We start from the raw sequence: 6,644 nt of genomic DNA, 5'->3' as shown, positions 1-6,644 counted from the left end.
CTCTCTCTCTCTTTCTCTCTCTCTCTCTCTCTCTCTCTCTCTCTCTCTCTCTTCTCTCTCTCTCTCTCTCTCTCTCTCTCTCTCTCTCTCTCTTTCTTTCTCTCTCTCTTTCTTTCTCTCTCTCTGTCTCTCTCTGTCTCTCTCACTCACTGTAATAAAGAGAAAAGGCCTTACTCAGCTCTTGGACACTGTTATGAATTAGAAAGCCACTCAGCTTGCTGCCTGGAAAAGAAAGAGAGAGAGGAGATTGAAAACAGACCCTGGTACTGTGTGTGTGTGTTGACACACCTTCCCTTCACCAAAGCTAAACAATATTCCATTTGGTTTTTCATTTACTGTTTTGGATCGGCTGTCGTCTGCAGTGAGACGCTCTGATTTGCCCTGAAAGAACTCTCTCTCCTGTTTTTCTTTCAAACTCTTTTTTCCTCTCTTCAGTTGGCTGCTTGGTTGTAAGAGTTGCCAAACTCCTGTGATTCTCTGTGCGTCTCCTTGCGTCTCGTGTTTTCAGTGCAGGAGAAACAGACGCGGTTGCTGAGGAAATCTGGCTGTTTCCACAGCTCTTGCAAACCTCTGGAAGACAGACGTCCCGTCCCGCTCACACAGGCACACTTCACTTCTGCAAACGGTACGACTCAAGACTTTCTTTCTTTTCTTTGTAGAAATTTTCTCAGATGTTTCTCGTGACATTCCTAAGCAGAAAGAAAAGGAGTGACGTATTGTAAAGATCACAGCATGAGTATAGTTTATATCAGCTGATGATTTTATTGAGATCTTTGAATTGTTACTAAAGAACTATTACAGTTTGACAAATCAGAGTTTGAAACATTGTTGAGTTCTCTTCTGGAAACGCAAAGAGTAGATGAAGTTAACTCGACTCATTTAAGGAGACAAAAGGTTCTGTGAGGTTTTGTGTTTATATGTAAATCAGGATTTTTCCTGAGTGAAGTCTGCTGTGGTCATTTGACTACATAAACGTATGTGATACCCAACCTCTCTCTCTCTCTCTCTCTCTCTCTCTCTCTCTGGAGAATAAAGCTTTAGCTTCAGTCCTCCCTCCACCAGCTGTATGACCGACCGGCCACTACAAAAAAGTTCAGATAATTGCTCACACACACACACACACACACAGAAGAGAGAGAAAGAGAGAGAGAGAGAGACAGAAATAGTGAGAGGAAAAGTTAGGAAATCTCAAGAGTTTCTCAGGAATGTTGTTGATCTGACGTCTAGAAGTTTTTTGTTGTTAAAGGTAAGATATCACACATTCTCTCTGTGATGTTTCTGATCGACTCTATATGTTTTCTTGCGCTCTTTCAAATATTTCAGTCTTCAATCTTTGTGTCTTTTTTTTCAGAGTAAATGTTACTGTTATGTTACTGTTTGAGTAAATGGTAAAAACACAGGAGAGTTGTTATTGAAGTCATGCAGCCGTGATGTTTTCAGTAAAGGAATTATGATGTGATTGGAGAACTTCATCTAATCGGTCATGATATTGAAGGTTATCAGACATGTTGTGGACACTGATGCTCAGTGGGTGTTTTTGTGTGGTTTCTGGGGTCCTGCTGTTTGTTTGTGTTAAATGTGTTGTACTTTCATGAGAATGTCTTGAATTCAATGAGAGCAAATGTTTGAACATCTTTACACACGGTTGTCAACATCTGTGAGATCTCAGGCTTGTTTATTTTTCCCTAGAGTGCGTTTGACAAGACACTGTGTGTGTGTGTGTGTGTTGTGTCTGTGTGTTGTGTTTTGGGCTGTTAGGGTTTATTTGACTAGTTTTTCAGTCAGTGAAACACACACTCTGTGTTCTGTCACCAGTCGTAGTGTTTGTGTGTGTGTAAACATTCCAGAGAGTTCACCGCTGGTTTCACGTACAGGACGCTGCTTATAGAAACTTATAGAAAGTGTAACAGAGATAGTATACTGTTTAGAGCAGTAAAGGAAAACCTTTCTTTTCTTCTGTGCTGTGGAACTGTACACAGATAAACACAGAGATCATGTGAGGTGTTTCTCTCTCAGGTGAATCATCATTTAGAAACAGTTGAGACATGAAGAGATCTCATTTGAGATACTTCACTTCAAGTGGAAAACTGTATTGCTCAGGGGCTGCTCTTTTTTAAATGTCTTCATGAAGATGTGATCGTCAGCTGTATTCCAGATGTTTCTCTGAAAAGTGAGAGAAGACTTGACACGGATAAAATGATTATTGACATCTGCTCAAGTGTTTGAGTGATATGTGTGTATGATGTAATTCTAAGATGAAGTTGGTGTGTTGAGCAGCTCATGTTCTCATGCAGTGAAGCAGAACCTTCCACATGTTCATGATGTTCTAGAAAACTCTGTTACTAATCAGTCTTAGTGTCGTGTCATGAGAAGGTTCTGTTCAGATGGAGAACACACAGTTATTAGTCACGGCTAACCCGCTCCAGTTCTGCATCACCAGCTGTTTCCTGCCGGTCCGCATCGCATACCAGTGACTGAAATGTGTTTTCCATTAGCAGCGGCTGCACAGTACAAAGTGCACACTACAGCCCACTTTTGTGTCATTTAAAATGTAACGTCAGGGATTTAAAGTAAAGTAAGTTATTACTGAAAGGGATACGTCACCCAAAAAAGAATATTCTGTCATCATTGACTCTACTTCATGTTCTTCCTAATGTTTATAATTGTCTTTTTTTCTCATGAACACAAAGAAAGATATTTGGAAGAATGCTTATAGCCAAACAAATCTCAACACCCCATTGACTCCCATAGTAGAGAAAAATACAATGTTAGTCAAAAGTCCCCCACAACTGTTTGTGTCTTACATTCTTCAAAATGTCTTCTTTTGTGTTCAACAGAACAAAACAAAGTATTTTTTCCTACATGGGGGTCAATGGGTGTTGAGATCTGTTATAAGCATTCTTGCAAATATCTTTCTCTATGTTCATCAGAATAAAGACATTTATAAACATTTGGAACAACTTGGAAGATGAGTCAATGATGACAGATTGTTAATTTTTAAGTGAAGTATCCCTTCTCTTGTTTTTAGTAAAAAAATATGAAATTTCAGTGAATTTGTGCTTAAAACAAGCAAAAATATCTACCAATGGGGTAAGAAAAATAATCTTGATTTGAGTGACTAAGAAAAAGGTAAACTTTAATTCAAGATTATTTTTCTTACCCCATTGGCAGATATTTTTGCTTGTTTTAAGCACAAATTCACTGAAATTTCATATTTTTTTACTAAAAACAGACTTATTTTCTTAGGTCAATTTACTTATCAAGAAAATGCATCTTGATTTAAGAATGCTTAGACATTTTCACTGGAAAACAGAGTAAGAAAGTCATTTTTTGCAGTGAGACCAGCTGTAGCGCACTGCAGGCCATCATGACGCAGAGCACACAATCTTGATGGTAAACGGATCTTGCCCGTGTTCTCCTAGAGAATGGCCAATGAAAGGAATAGGATCTGTGTGACGACACAGACTTATAAAAAACTCTCCCAAACAAGTTGGAGTGCTGGTGGAGTGTATCAAGCACAGAAATACTATGTCTAACTATAACTGTTTTTAAACAAGTTGCTCATGTGAAGCATGAGAGGGCAGCACGTTTAACAGTGTAAGGCCAGATTCTCATTTCGTGTCTAAAACCAGACAGAAAACGCGAGCTGCACTACGTTCTGCTTTTCTTCCAAAGCGCCTGGACTTTGTGCACTCTCGTCATCTGTGGTTGCTAAGCAACCATGGGCCATGATAGCCGTTGAGACGAGAAGGTATTAGAATCCTGATGGTCAAAGAAAGTGTGTCTTCAGCTCACGAAGATATTACAGTTTTTCTCGATTGCTTAAAGATAGTTCTTGAAATGATGCCTCATATTCTCTAAACAGAAAATACAAATCAAACATCTAACCCAATTCCCCAAACATCCTATTTTCAGGTCAAACGAAGTTCTCTTCTCAAAATAATTCAAACTTGCTGAAAAAAAACTTTTCCCACAGATATGACACACAAGTCTTAGTGTTTATCAGAATATACAACATAAAAGAGTGCATATAAAGTGCAAGCCTGAGATTTAGAAAAAAACAAAAAACAAAGTTACACTACTGTAATAAAGATGATGTTACTAGACAAGAAAAGTAGAAAAACCAAAGAGCAATATGAACTGGTCATGCAACACAATACAGTACACAACTGCACAAATGACATTTACATTCAGGCATTTAGCAGATGCTTTTATCCAAAGCGACTGATAGACAAGATAAAGAAACAAAACAGTGAAGACATTTGTCAAAGGGAGGCAATGTAAAAAAATATGTCATCCTCTGAACCTTTGGCCTAATTTCGTAAAGTATTCAGTTTTTACTGGAAAAATACAGAAGAGGTAAAAAAATAGTGTCTCTGATATAAAGTGTGTAGTGTGATGATACTGTATGTTTACTGTAAGAAGTATAAAGTCCAGTAGATGATTCCAGGATGAGCTCTGATTGATATGAGCCTGAGATTCTGATGTGTGTGTCATCAGTTTTGATGTGTGTTATGGAGTTTACATCTTGACACTTCAGCTCATTATATTGTGTGTTTGTGTTTTCTGGATGAGAACATGCTTCAACCTTTGCAAAATGTGTGTTTATTTGAGGGGTTAGGGTTAAGAATGTGTTCATAGTTCAATGGGTTTATAGTTGTCAGAAAATGGTGAATTGTTTCATGAATTGTGTGTTAGCAATCTGAAATTTGTCTTCTGTCAGTAAACTAAGCCCCAGTAATTCAATGTATGCTCCCTTCACTCAAATGTCTTAATGTGCTGTATGTCTCTCTCTCTCTCTCTCTCTCTCTCTCTCTCTTTCTCTGTCTCTCTGTCTCTCTCTCTCTCTCTCTCTCTCTCTCTTTATCTCTCTTTCTTTCTCTCTCTCTCTCTCTCTCTCTCTCTCAAGATTCAAGATTCAAAGGAGCTTTATTGGCATGATAAAAGAAAATTTACATTGCCAAAGCACAAGATTAAATATAAACATGCAGAAATACAGATTAAGATAAAAAATAAGATAGAATAAAATTAAAAGTCTATAAGTAAAAATATATATATACATCTCAATATGTGTAGTTGGGACAGGAGAGGAGAAAGTGCAGCTCTGTTTCCACTTGATTGTGTGTGCAGTGTGGACACAGTCGCTCTTCTCTCGGTGTCCATGTGTGTCTGTGTCTGCCCGTCTCTACAGTGAGCTGGTGATCACTGAGTCTGTACTGAGTCTGTACTCTCTCTGTCTCTCTCTCTGTCTCTCTCTCTGTCTCTCTCTCACTCTCTCACTCTCTCACTGATAAAATATACAGTTTTTACAGTATACAACTCATTACACCTATGGACTGTCCCCTCGGAGATAATAAAACACGTGTGTGTGTGTGTGTGTGTGTGTGCGTGTGTGCGTTCGTGTGTGTGATGTCTCTCTCTCTGTGTTTGTGATGTGGTAAGTTTAGAGACAGTGTTTTTTGACTTTATGGGGAACTTTAGTTTAATGAGGTGTATTGTTTTGACTACAGACTTGTATTTGAGTTTGTGCTGTGTGCTGAAGAGAACACCAAACAATCACTTTAGGATGAAATAAACTAAAATACTTTTAAAATCTGAATAGATTTTTTAAGAACTAGACATCATACAATTGCAGACTTTTTGAACGGTTGCATTGAAAACAATACATGATCAAATCTGCAGACTGGCGCACTTTCTGCAACAACTTCAGACTGAAAATCTGAACTAAAGTCTTGTGTAGTCCCGCCATAAACAATCATTCACAATCACAACACCCTGACAACTCCTTAACAACAGACTCAAATACACATGCTCAGATATACAGTAACCACCCAAACACGATAGCAACCATCTCAACAACATAGAAACCACAAAACTGCTCCATATTTAAACCATATTTAATTAAAAAACACTTGTTTGTAAAGATTTGACAGCAGAAGATGTTTAGTCTCCATGCATGAAAAGAGGTGATGCTGTACGATGGGTGTTTTTGAGAGGAGCCTCAGGCTGAAGTGGGCAGTTCCTGTGTATCGGTCAGTGGTCCCTACAGTCTAAATTGATTATTTAAAGTAAATGATGTTTATTTGAAAAATGTAAAACTGCAGAAAAGTTTGTGTGAGGGTCTTGTGTAGGGGTAGAAGAGATAAAAACAACAGAAGTAAATGACAAATCCCCATAAAGATACCTGAACAAACCTGTGTGTGTGTGTGTGTGTGCGCGTGTGTGCGTGCGTGTGTGTGAACACCTCACTCATCAGCAGCGATTGACCCTAATGTAAGACAGACATGTCCGGTCATCCAGACGGAGTTGACTGAGATGGGGAGCTCGTCACATCATCCCAGGGGAAAGAGGGGATAGAAAAGGACAAACGTTTACTTGAACACAAACCCTTCGGATGAGTTTTCCCACAGTCTGTGCCAAAGGTTCATCTTTAATAAACACTCAGACAGAATGAGTGTGTGTGAGCTCCAGACAGACAATCATCTGAGAGAACGCTGCGTTATATTCTGTGAACTTTCTGACCTGTGAGATGTGAAGTCTGATGTTCTGTAAGTGTGTGTGTGTGTGTGTGAGATCTTCATATCTCATGAGACCTCTTAGATTTGATGTTTCTTCTGAAAGTGAGAGTGTGGAGAAGTTATGTG

The 6,644-nt window shown here is 38.7% G+C and overlaps 1 protein-coding gene across 2 annotated transcripts in view; it reads left to right on the top strand.

Annotated features, from left to right (window-relative positions):
• The first annotated feature begins 304 nt into the window (after positions 1-304).
• The window catches only part of pdgfrb (platelet-derived growth factor receptor, beta polypeptide), a 24,762-nt gene continuing 18,422 nt past the window's right edge, over positions 305-6,644 (top strand). The window contains exon 1 of one of the 2 annotated variants that reach the window (XM_056769518.1): positions 305-625. The gene's annotated coding sequence lies outside the window, so the exon portion shown is untranslated. Of the gene's footprint in view, positions 626-1,101; positions 1,247-6,644 lie in introns of those variants that run through there. The other variant, XM_056769517.1, reaches the window with a different exon arrangement.

Source organism: Triplophysa dalaica, chromosome 16, assembly GCF_015846415.1.
Source record: "Triplophysa dalaica isolate WHDGS20190420 chromosome 16, ASM1584641v1, whole genome shotgun sequence".
NCBI classification, from domain to species: Eukaryota; Metazoa; Chordata; class Actinopteri; order Cypriniformes; family Nemacheilidae; genus Triplophysa; species Triplophysa dalaica.
The sequence above is the reverse complement of the archived record's forward strand: the minus strand, read 5'-3'. Positions and strand labels throughout refer to the sequence as shown.